Genomic DNA, 13,823 nt, shown 5'->3' on the forward strand with positions numbered 1-13,823 from the left:
AAACTTAATGGAGCCTGGCATTTAGTGCTTACCATTTATTAGCTCTTGTTAAGAATTAGTATTCTATACTTGAACACTTATTCAGCTCTGTTTTATATCCAACATGGGAGACAGTAGAGTCTGCTTGTTAAGAAAATGGTCTCTGGAACCAGACAGTCTGAGTTCAAACCCAAGCTGTGTGACTTCGGGCAAGTTATTTAACCACACTGTCCCTCAGTTGCCTTCTGCAAAATAAAGATTATAACACTTTCTACTCATAGTGTTGTGAACATTAAGTGAGTTTGTGTATGTAGAGCATCTAGAACAGCAATATATAGGAAGAGCCATGAGACTATTAGCTATCATCATCATCATCATCATCATCACCATCATCATCATTATCACTGCTTGGATTGTTAAAGACACGTGTTCCTCACCAAAACTGGTATGGCTCAGGAAGTTGGGCATTGTCCCACACAGCAAAAGATCACTGGTTCAATTCCTGATCAAGGCACATGCCTGGGTTGCAGATTTGGTCCCCTGTTGGGGTGCATGTGAGAGGCAACTAATTGATGTTTCTCTCTCACATCAGTGTTTCTCTCCCTACCTTCCCCTCTTTCTAAAAATAGATAAATAAAATATTTTTTTTAAAAAGATGTACTCCTCTAGATCAGTTGAGATAGCAAAACACATAAGCCCTCAAACATGCATGAATGCACTGGTACACACACACACACACACACACACACACACACACACACACACACACACACACACACACACACACACCAGCTACAAACAGTCCAAGCTGATATAGACCCTTCTCTGGGGAAACCAGCGATGCACTCTTGCCCTGCTGAATTTCTCTGGGAAAGAGAGCTGACTTCTGTAACAAAATCTAAGGGCAACATAAGACAGGAGGAATGAGCAGCCTATGGCACAGCCACCCAGGGACAAAGGGTAATAATAATGGTGTCCTCCTCACCTCCCTTGTCAGCTTACTTTTCTTCCTTCTGTTATTCTGGCCCAACTCTGTCCCCAGGCTCTCTCCTGATTTCAGTGAATTTTAGCAATGAGTCCTCCTGAAGTATGAACTCTAATTAAGGTATTTGCTGCTAACTCCCATAGGGTATTTTCATTTATTACAGGAGAGAAGGGTAACCCCTGCTTTGTTGCTCACACCCCTTTAGCCTCCCTCTTCTTCTTGACATCTGTTGGGGACATGGTGAGACCCCACAGCAGGGGGAGCACTGAGACCCATCCTCTATCTGATGCTGTTCTGGGGTGTTGAGGTATATGTGCAAAGTGTGCTGGACACAACCCACATCAACTGTTCTTATTCCTTACCAGATTATGTGTCAAATTGGGGATTTCTATTTTTAGCTTAGGAAGTGATGTCACCAGGTATCTAGCCAGTCTCATTGGCTTTCTTTTTTTGTAAATTTTTTAAAATTTATGAGCGAGAGATAGGGAGGGAGAGAGGGAGAGAGAGATATTTGTTGTTCCACTTATTTATGCATTCCTTGGTTGATTTTTGTATGTGCCCTAACTGGGGATTGAACCTGCAACCTTGAAGTATCTGGACAATGTTTGAACCACCTGAGCTATCTGGCCAGGGCTCCTTGACTTTTTTCCAACAAGAAACTTTCATACTTTTAGTTGGAGAAAAGAAAGGAGTCACATTTTAAAAAGGAAGAAGTTTAAGTGAGGGCTTTGACAAGGTCCTTGAAAAGACTAGACATGGCTTGCATGTGCTAGTATCAATGAAAGTATCAGCTAAAGAAATGACCAGATAGATTTTGAAATCATTATAGAAACAGCATTCCAAGCTGGGAAGCTGGAATTTCCTCCATAAAGTCCATGATAAGTGGTCTTCTAGCTTTTGGGAGTTATTTATTTTGTTTTTAGGTTATTCTGTTTATTCTCGCTCTGTCCTTCACTGCTCCACCCTCCCCTTCCCTCTGCCATGTGACAGACACTCCAGATATTTGGGAGAAGCCGCTTATGTATTCTCCCTGTAGCCACCACCATCTCCTATACCTCAATACGTCTTGTCATCTCTTCCTCAGCATAAATATTTCTGCTTCTCTTTATAATTCCTTATGCGTAAACTGACAATATGTTCTGTCTTCACTTCAAAATTTCAAATATGTGATGTGTGTTCATTTGACCATTCCATTGTTATGCCACGTGTCCCACATTTTGTTTAGAGATGTTGCTCTGAACCTCCAGGCCACACAAAATTCTCTAATTCTATTCTGATATTGCTCTCTTCTTCTCCCTTCAGCCCATTACAACTTCCTAAATACTTTCCAGAGTTATCTGTAAAAGTTGCTGATCTCTAAAGAACTCTAAATGTTGTTCTAAAGTGCGGGTGGGAGTGAAACACAGGAGTGTCCAGAATGTGTTGGGAGGATGTACAAGCAATAAACCTTATGTGGAGAAGGGGAGTGCAGAGTGAAGGTTTGAAGTGAATATAAAAGAGGAAAGGTACAGCCAGTCAAATTTATACCTGCAATCCCTTAAAACTTTGGGTCTTCCTGTTACTTGATAAACATGTCTTCTGCAGATTATTTTTGTTTCTCTAACTATTAACTGATATTTGTATGCTCCTCAATTAATTTTTCAATTTCTTCCTTAAGAACATCTACTCAACCCTTGCTGTTCGAGAACCAGCAGTGTCAGCATCACGTGGGAGCTTGTTAGGAATGCAGCATCAGAATCTGCTTTTTAACCAGCTCTCTATGGGATTACTATGCACACTGAAGTCTGAGAAGCACTGCACTAAACCATCAGAGCGTCCTGCTTCTTGGTCAGGGGCTGGGAAAATCTTAAAATAACGGTGCTTTGTTCCAAAATTCCACCAACATGTATCAATCACTTTATTCCTGAATGCATGCATTGGTTTATTTTTTAAGGCAAGTATAGTTAAATTTGGGAATGTTCAAGATATGGGTACTTCACTGTACTTCTAGGAGAAGATGGAGGCTTAAATCTGTGCCTTATAATTAAAATGGTAATGAAGAAAGGATAGGGTATGAGCAGAATCACAAGTAACCTCAGCACTCGAGCTGAAAAGACAGGGTAGACATGGGATGGCCATGCATGGGTAACCCAATACCCATGATCGGAAAGCTGAAGTAATGTGGAGGCAGTTAACAGAATACCTTATGGACATTTGAGCTAAGAAATAATGTGAATAAAAAGGATTTGCATTTTTAAAAAGAAATTGTAAAAGATAGACTAAACCTTTTTAAGCCTCAGTTTTTCCATCTGTGAAATGGAGGGCAATTTCTAGCATACAGAGTGTTGTAAGGAAGAAAACGTGAACCATGTGCGGAGCTTAGACCAGGGTTGGCATGTAGGACGCACTCACCTGGCACAAGGATAGCAATCATTGTTCTTGTGTGAAGGCAGAGAAAGCATCTAGGAAGCTCCTTTAGTAGTAATAATAATAGAGACAGTGATCAGGTGCTCACTGTGTGCTGGGCGCTATTCTAAAAGTGCTTTACGGAAAGTAACTCACGTACTCCTTGCACAGTCCTATGAGGTAGATACTGTTATCCCCACGTGTCAGAAACTGAGGGACTTGCATAAATCACCTCAGACAGGATTCAAATGCACATCATGACTTCAAATCTGGTGATTTCCACCACTAGCGGCATCCCAGTGAAGACAAAAGGAGAAGTATGATGGGAGAAATGGAAAAGAGAGGGAGGAGCAAAATCCCATCCCTGAGGTGAGCTGGCAGGTGTGAGCAAACAGCCCAGGACGAATACACCAAGCCCCATACAGCTCTGAGCTGGTGAGCAGAGCAAGAGGAAAATGGCACCAATGCCAGGATTTTGGCTTACCATTCTTGAAACGTTTAAGGTTTGATCAAAATTGCTTGGGTCATATTGGAGCTATAAAAAATTACTTTTGAAAAATAGCATTGCTTTTGCTTTTTGAACAAAGAACACTCAGGACTGGTCATTCACCTGAAGCCCGTGTGTTTAGTGATTAGTTCTGTACATAGGTGAGCATTTCTCTCAAGTAGCACATATTTAAAGAGCATGAGTGGCTTCTTTTCACACCCCATTTAATTTACACTGGTTTTACCTTCCTGCACAGATGGCCTGCTTTTCCTCTTCCTGTGCTTAATTCTCACTGAAGCCAGAGAGTGTTAGATACCCATGAGGATTCAGCGGAGTTAAGGAATACAGGAAGAGGAGTCAGATGGTGCTAATATTACAACAGAACTGCAGGGATGGTTCCTAAAGCTATGACATTATGCAAAAAGGATTTCAAATGTATTTTTACAGCATATTTAATAAAATGGGAAGATGCAAGTAATGTTAACTTAAAATAAAATAGGAAAGTAAATAGTACATGCAGTATAATTCTCAAATGGTGACATTTTAAAATTGTATATAAATGTATATTTTATATACATAAATCATATATATTTTTAAAACCAGGAATTTATTTTAAAATGTTATTAGTAGTTATTCTGGGTGAAAGGCATTGGGTGATTTTATTTTCTTCCTTAAATTTATTTTTGCTTTTCTATACCGAGTACATATTAATTTCAAAATTAGAAAATACCATACTTTTAAATAATATTTTTACTTTTTTGAGAAGAAGGGAAGAGAGAGAGAGAAAGCAATATCAATTTGTTGTTTCAATTATTTATGCATTCATTGGTTGATTGTTGTACATGCTCTCACCAGGGATCAAACTTGCAGCTTTGGCAGGAGTGGGGAGGGGGTTGGGAAGAGAAAACCATACTTTTTAAAAAGAAAAGTGACATCTAGAAGCTGTTGTTTTGTGTTTTTTGTTTGTCTGTTTATAGGTGTTTAAATCTGAATTAAATCTGCAGTTTCTGCTTAGTTTTTTGCCAGGCAGGGGCAGTATTAGTCCCCAAGATTTCTGCAATTGCCATGTTATTGGTATGTTCCGGAGAGCTGAAGTGCATGGAAGAAGTGAGGTTTCTTATCTTTTGGCATCTGTTAATTGTTTAGCAACAAGAGGTAGACTTGCTCTTCCTATTAAGTTGAGAAGTCAGCCTAGAGAGTCAGAGGAGGGGATGGTGGTGCAGGAAGAACCTTCAGAAGGGACTTCCTCTTCAGCATTTTTCAGTGATGATTACTCCAGGGACTCAACCAGCTGCAGTGTGCAGCTGTGTTTCCAGCTGTGCCTAGTGGGACTCTAGTGACCCTTTTCTGTGGCATGCAGACTAGCCAGTAAATATGGTAGAACTATGGCTAAACTGAAACTCTAGGGAATGAGCTTTCTGGTCAATTTTCAAAAAGTTGAAGTTCTACTTTCCAAAGGTGTCAGAAAAATCAAGTGAGCCAATGTCCATAAAAGTGAAACATACAAAGCACTATATTGCTGTGTTTGTGTGAGGATACATTTCTCTTCGTAAGCTCTAAAACTTTAAAGCTTAATCACCATTACTTCACAAATGAAGTGGACAATATGTTTTATTGCTTAGCATATTTTATAATTCCTAAAACAATAATACAATAACCATAAAGAATGCTCTAGAACAAGAAAAGAATGAGCCATCATTCAAGAACCCCACTATTTTCACTTTGGAGGCTTTAAAATGTTTATGCTTATATTATAAGAATAATTAAATTATTTGCCCTGGCTGGTTTGGCTCAGTGGATTGAGCGTCGGCCTGCGAGCTAAGTGTCGCTGGTTCGATCTTCCAGTCAGGGCACATCAGAGAAGGAAAACTCTGATTCCAAAAAACCTCCGCTGCCTTGCGGCATACCTCTTCAGGGGAAAGGCTAAGGGAGTAAACCCTGACAGAAAATCCGAAGCCAGAGTCCCTAAGGCGGTTTGACATTGTAGTCAACACCGGCAACTCCTGTGGCGCACCTGAAGCCAAGCTGTATTGACTCCGTCTTTCCCTTGGATCGATCCTTCAGCTGCGAAGAGAGGGGGGGTCTGCTGCATGGGCAACAGTAGACCCTCCATATCACCCTGCCCAGGCTCTGTAGCTTCAGCTTCACTGGAGAGGACACTCCAGCGTCATCGCAAGATGTCGATTCAACACGGGAGGAGACAGATACCGTGTCACTCCCGAGTCGGACTGCACAGCCATTCTCGGCGGTGCAGATAGACTCTTAAGAAGCTACACCATCGTCTCTCGAGGCTCTGTAGCTTCAGCTTCACTGGAGAGGACACTCCAGCATCATCGTAAGATGTCGATTCAACACGGGAGGAGACAGATACCATGTCACTCCCGAGTCGGACTGCACAACCATTCTCGGCGGTGCAGATAGACACTTAAGAAGCTACACCATCGTCTCTCGAGACGGACGGCTGCCGACGAATTAAATTATATTTGGGGAAAAAATATCAACTCTCTGAAATTTCACTACCCTACGACAACTGTCATCAATTCTGTGTATTCTTTTCCAAATTTTTTTCTAGAGGCAAACTTTTAAAGTTTAGATGGTAATGGTTTCTTTTCTGTTTCACATCATATAAAATAGGAGACAGTTTTGGGTAATGGTTTAAAAAAAAAAAAAACATATTCTCTAGTCAGCTTGGAGCTTCTTGAAGGAGTTCTCTTCCTGTAAGAGGAAAAGTGAAGTCAACCTGGAGAAGGCCAGGGGTGATGAAAGAAAAACCTTCAAAAGATCATTAAAACCCTGGTTGGTGTGGCTCAGTGGAGTGAGCACTGGCCTGTGAACCCAGGGGTCTCCAATTCAATTCCCAGTCAGGACACATCTCTGGGCTCCAGGCCAAGTCCCCAGTTGGGGGCCCATGAGAAGCAACTACATATTGATGTTTCTCTCCCTCTCTTTCTCCCTCTTTTCCCCTCTCTCTGAAAATAAATAAATAAAATAGTTAAAAAAACAAGAGTGTTAAGTGAGACAGAATTATTGTGAGACAGAAATGAAGTAATATCCACAACATGGCTAATATATGACCCGGGACATAGTAAGTGTTCAGTAAATTGTTGCTTACTATATCATTACACAGACTTTATACAGGGTGGGGCGAAAGTAGGTTTACAATTGAGTATGGGAAACAGTGTTTATTCTTAATATTATTATTTATTATTATATAATTTTCCATGCAAACAACTGTAAACCTACTTTTGCTCCACCATGTACTAATTATTTTCATGTCAATAAAAAATTCCATCAGATTCTATCAGATTAATGAACCCTAATATCTTTATTGTTGACCATTTATTTTCTTGTAATTTTTCATCATTATAAACATTAATCTTACCACATTTCAGATTCTCTCTTGAGACTGCATAATTTAATGGAATAACTGTGTCCATGAACATTTTATGGTTCCAATTAGGCAAAACTGTCAAAAATGAGGGGGAAATTAAATCATTCTCAGGTCAACAAAATCTGAGGGAGTTTGTTACCACTAGACCTTCCCTGTAAAAAATACTAAAGTGAATCCTGCAGGTTGAAATGAAAGGACAATAGTCACCCAAAACCAAATGAAGAAATAAAAGTTCAATAAAGATAAATAAATGGGCAATTATAAAACCTAGTATTATTATAACAATGAATTTTAATTCCACTTTTTGTTCTCTACATGTTTTAAAAGACTAATACATTAAAAAAACAATTATTTATCTAAAGCTAGTGTTATTGCAACTTTGGTTCATAACAGCAAATTTTGTTTTCTACATAACTTAAGAGACAAATGTATTTTTTTAAAAATTGTTAATTTATGTTTTTAAATCCACAATGAATAAAGATGTAATTGTATGACAAAAACTGAAAGGTGTGGGAGAGAAATATTATGGGGCACAAATTTTATTATTGAAGTTAAGGTGGTATAAGCTCAAATTAGAGTGTTATTAGGATGTTAAAAGTAATCCCCATAGCAACCACAAAGAAAATAACAACCCAATTCAAACATAGGCAAAGGACCTAAATAGATATTTCTCCAAAGAATATATGAGTATTCATATAGCCAACAAGCACATTGTGAAGATGCTCAACATCACTAATCATTAGGGAAATGAAAATCAAAACTATAATGAGATACCACCTCACATCCATTAGGATGGCTACTATCAAAAAAACAAAAACAAAAGAAACCCAGAAAATAGCAAGTGTTGCTGAAGATGGGGGAAAAATGGAACCTTTGTGCACTGGTGGTAAAAATGTGAAATGTAAAATGTACAGCTGCTGTGGAAAATAGTATGATAGCTTCTAAAAAAAATAAAAATAAAATGCCAATATGATCCAGCAAATTCCATTTCTGGGTATATACACCAGAGAAAAGGAAAGAAGGTTTTTGGAGGGATATTTGTAAGAACACGTGGCTAAAACATGAAAGCAAACCAGGTGCCTATTGATAAATGAATGAATATTCGGAATGTGATACATACATACAGCTTTAAAAAAGAAGGAAATTCTGCTATAAGCTACAGATGGATGCACCTTGAGGATATTATGCTAAGTAAAATAAACCAGTCATGAAAAGACAAATACTGTATGATTCTACTTCTATGAGGAACTTAGAGTTTTCAATTCATAGAAACAGAAAGTACAATGGTAGTATCCAGGGTGTGGGAAGAGGAGGAGATGGGAAGTTATCGTTTAGGGTTTTGAGTTTCAGTTTTGCAAGATGAAAATTGTTCTGGACATGGATGGCGGTATGGTTGATGGTTGTGAGACAATATGAAGATACTTAATACCAGTAAATTGTATACTTAAAGATGGTTGAGGTGGCAACTTTTAGACTGCGTCTACTTTAGCGCGCACACACAAAAAAAGTCTGAGAGAGAACCTGAGAATTAGTCAATAAGCAATCTGTATGTGTTTTAGTGCGTGGGGTTTACAAAATATATTTTGACTCCTTATTGGTCTTTCTTGTTTCTTTCTTGATTCCCAACTCTGTCCTATGCAAAGAAGTTTGTCTAGTAGCTGAGTTCTAAATAGGTGAGGTCCTTTAGCAAATTTTTTTATAGTTTTCTTGCTCTCATCTAGATTCATAACATATAAAGGCACTATAATGGAGTGGTTAAAAACTTAAGCTCTGGAAGCAGAAAAAGGAAAAAAGACCTGGGTTTGAATCTGAGCTCCCCAAGTAACTACCTCTGTGACTGTGGGAAGTTACACAAGCTCTATCTCAGTTTATCTGTGAAATGGAGACATAAGTTACTTTTGGGGTCTTTTGTGAGGATCAAACACAAAATGCATAGTAATGATACACTGCACCAGTAAGAGCGAATGCATGTCATCATCATACTGAGACACCCCAGCAGGATGGTGAGAGATTCACTCTTTCCCCTACAAGGTCATGGGTTGACCATGTCAGCATAAGAGAGCTGGTTCATTTTGCAATATGGAGTGGGAATTACATGCAGAATGTTGCATTATTGATGATTAGATAATATCACCAAAATGGGTATTTGTAATAAATTCTATTAAAAAAATAATACTTTTTAATTAAATTTAGAAAATAAACAAGCAGAAAAAACTTATTTCACTTAAGTTTACTCTATAATTACAAGGTGGGCCTGAGTGCACATATGGTTTCTTAGGGCAAAGGTTAAATAAAGTCTTACAAGACCTACTTGTACAAATTTTGTTCTCCCTATAAGTAAAAGACCTGAAGATCGAGTATTCAAAAGAGATATTTTTCAAAACAACATTAATATTTACATTTGAGAGCCGTTTTTTCTCAATTATTTTTTATTTGCCAGTTGAATGAAGGCTTTATATGCACACACATATTTATAGGTTTATGTTTATGTGAATATGTCTGTATTCTTAGTTTGCTTGCATTTTTTTCACAGAAAAAAAAAAGAAACATGTGTTTGCAAGGTAACTTTGGTGAACACACTCCTTCATTTTGTATCAGGAAAGGGGGGTTTGGGGTTCAAGGTCACCCTGCCTTTTACCTCCCTCACCTGCTCTCATCCCCATGCAGGCTTAAAGAAAATGTGAGGATGTATCTTTCTCTCAGAAGAAGGCACACAGAAGAAAAGAGCCCATGTCAGTGAACTACAAATATGTATTTAAAACATGACTGGGATGGAGACATATGCCCAAAGACTTGTACATGAATGTTCATAGCAGCATTTTTCATAATAGCCAAAAAAGTTGACACAACCCAAATGCCCATCTCCTGATGAATAAACGACATGTGCTGTATCTATGCAATGAAATATATTTATACTTTATATAAATATGTACATATTTATATTTAGTATGTTCAACTCTGTTTTGTACTTAAAACCCACTGAGGTGTATGCTTTATAAGGGTGTATTCTATGGTATGTGGATTATAACTCAATAAAGCTGTTAAAAGAGGTGGAGGAACATGGTTAGGTTCTGATAGAACTGTTATAATTGTTTTACTACATATATATATAATTCCACTATAGCAGAGTTGTAGCATTTTCTTAAATAACTTGAAGTTTATTTACATAAAGCTGACTTCTTCTAAAAACATCTTTTCTTTGGTAATCAGAGTTTTCCAGAAAAAGCAGAGAACATTAATAGCAAATTTGCTCAAACCCTCTTGAAGGATTATGGAAATGTTTGCACTCTCTGTTAACATTTACCAGCTGAAACTTCTGAGGCAATGTTTGTTTTCTGGACACTTGAAGCTTCCTGGAGAGGTGGAAAAATTTCTATTATTAAGAGTGGTGCTAAAATGCCATACACATTTGTCATGAAGAATTAAACAGAATGACTAATGAAGTTCTAGCAAAGCTACCTCTAAATTCTACCACTGTTCTCTCTACTAGCATGTATGCATATTGTTTTCCCATGCCCAATGTATTTAAGCAATGAATTTCTTCCAGAAATTGAAAAACCAGCAAGCAATGATAAGGGTCACTCTAAAAACAAAGTTGAGGGACTTCCGGCCAAGATGGAGGTTTAGACAGACATGCTGTGTCTCCCTCCACAACTAAGAAGGAATACAACTACCTCAAAACTAGAGACAACCAGAAGTTCCAGAAAGTCAAGTTGCATGGAAGTCCAAGAAACAAAGATATAAAGAAGAAATACTCATCCAGGCAGGTAGGAGGGGTGGAGTCAGGGTGGAGAGGATGCGGTGTGGTGGTGGCTGCAGCAGTGGCAGCGGCAGGCGGGGGAAAAGCAGTTACATATTTTTAAAAAGTCAGGAGGAACACCTGGTGTTGTGTTCCCAGCTCCTCACCAGACCACACAGCTCACAGTCCCAACACCAGGGGAAATCAAGCCTCATTACTTCTGACTGTGCAAACAAGTGGGGATTTGGGCAGAGGCAGAAACTGCCAGTCACTCAACAGAGTCTGCTTCTTTAGAGGGCCCCCAATGGTCCTAGAGAATCCACAGACCCACCCACTCAGGGAATGACAACCAGGGCAACAACTAGAGAGGCGCCAGGCCATACGAAAGTGGGAGAAGTACCTGGAAAAGGGACGAGTTCTGGTCAAGCGGCATTGTTTCCTCTCAGACCCCTTCCCAAAATACAACGCCACAACGTGGTGAAACACGTTGCCCTGTACTGATGAATCCCTAAGGCTCCACCCCTTACAAATAACGGAAGCAACAGCTCTACATAAGACACATAGACAAACAAACACAGGAGCCTGTCAGGATGAGGAGACAACTTCTGGCCAAGATGGAGGCCCAGACTGACACGCTCTGTCTCCCTCCACACTAAGAAGGAATACAACTACCGCAAAACTAGAAATAACCAGAAATTCCAGAAAATAAAACTACATGGAAGTCCAACGTATGAAGTTATAAATGAGTGGTGCTCACCCAGAAGGCTAAAAGGGGTGAAGCCAGGTGGAGAGGTCAAGCTGTTCTGGCGGCGATGGCAGTGGGACAGCGGTAAGCACAGACACCTGTATTTAAGGGGAGGCAAGAAGTGCCTGGGAAGCACCCCTGGCTGCAGACTAAACCCGTCAGCTCACGATTCCAATGCCGGGGAAGGCAGACCCCCATTGCCTTGGACTGTGAGGGCTGGAGGGGATGAGGACAGAGGAGGAGGCTCCCAGTCACTCAGTGAAGAGTGAATGGCAGGAATCCATCTTGGACCCCCTCCCCTATGCAAACACCACAGTGTGGTGAGAAGGGTCACCCAGTTGTGATGAGTGCACAGGGTTCTGCCCCCTATAGCATAGGAGGTGTGACAGCCCCGCCCAGGAAGCAAAGGTGAACACAAAACTGTCAGGGTGGCACAGATCATGATAGAGATCCTGGTGATGCAGCTTACCAGACAGCAAATATCTAATCTAATGAAGCAGCAGATAGGAAATCTTTCTGAGGCACAGTTCAGAGCTTTGGTTATACAAATGCTTACAGACCTAGCAGCAGAGCTTAAACAAGATGGGGAAGGAATGAAGGCTAGCCCTGCTGAAATTAATGAAAACACATATGAAACTAGTGGTGAGGGAAATAAAACCAGGGATCAAATCAACAAATCGGAACATAGGGAAGGAACAAACAATCAGTGCAGAAAAAGGAAACAAAAAGTGAGGAATATGAGAAGAGGCTCAGAAACCTATGGGACAGCTATAAGTGGGCCAACATCTGAATCATAGAGTTGCTAGAAGGTGAAGAAGAAGAAGAACTAGAAATGGAAAAATTAGGTGAAAAAATAATGAAGCAGAACTTCCCTAACTTGGGGAAGGAAATAGACTTACAGGTCCAGGAAGCACAGAGAGTTCCAAAAACACTGGACCCAAGGAGAACCACACCAAGATACATTATAATCAAAATGTCAAAAATTAAGGATAAAGAGAGAATCTTAAAAGCAGCAAGAGAGAAGAAGAGAATTACATACTAAGGGGTCCCAATAAGACTATCAGCTGATTTCTCAAAAGAAACTCTGCAGGCAAGAAGGGACTGGCAACAAATATTCAAAGTAATGTAAAGCAAAAACCTACAACCGCGATTACTCTATCCAGCGAAGCTGTCATTCAGAATAGAGGGGCAGAGAAAGTGCTTCCAGGACAAAGTAAAACTGAAGGAGTTCATCAGATCCAAACCACTGTTTTATGAAATGTTAAAGGGACTTATTTAGGAGATAGAGGATCAAAACTATGAACATTAAAAGAAAAACTGTATCACAACAACCAACAAAAGAAGCTAGGGAGTCAAAACAAAGGCAAACTAAGTAGGCAACGAGAGCGGGAAAAAAATTATAGGTATGGAGAACATATAGGGGGGAGGTCAGTGGGGAGGGGGGCGGGGGGGAAAGGGAGGGAGATGATGCAGGAATTAAGAAGCATAGTAGGAGGGAGTGGAGTAGACAGGAAGATGTTGAGAGGAACTATATGCACAACCAATGGGCATGGTCTAAGGGGGGGCAGACAACTGGAGGGAGGGATGTCATTGGGTGGAGGGGAGCAAAGGGAAAAGAAATTGGGACAACTGTAGCAGCATAATCAATAAAGCATACTTAAAAAAAACAAAGTTGAGTTTTTGATTGCTTTTCCATTTGATCTTCTTTAAGGATTAAAATGAACAATGTCATCAATATGCTAAAGTAAGGAATTCGATTGAAATAATATTACAGGCTTTATGTTATGTAATGTTTTTAATCTTATAGGTATGGCAACTAATATTTCAAGGTTAGGGATCATTTCTCAATAAAAAATATTTCTACACAGAATAAAAGTACATTATATAATTAGATTCAGAGCTTATTTGGATAACACGTTTAATTATACTAATTGAAAAAAATTGTAATCTATAAAACAGATTAGAAATGACCACACAAATCTCCTTAGCCTGCCAATTAGTATTATTAACAGTTATTATCATGTTATCTATAATATTTAATGAGCTAATCTACTACTAGCTCCACCCAAGGAACATAGCTTCAAGAATGAAACAAAAATAAAATAAGAGAAA

The sequence above is a fragment of the Furipterus horrens genome, unplaced genomic scaffold (genome assembly GCF_987537825.1).
Source record: "Furipterus horrens unplaced genomic scaffold, mFurHor1.1.pri manual_scaffold_4, whole genome shotgun sequence".
Classification (NCBI taxonomy): Eukaryota; Metazoa; Chordata; class Mammalia; order Chiroptera; family Furipteridae; genus Furipterus; species Furipterus horrens.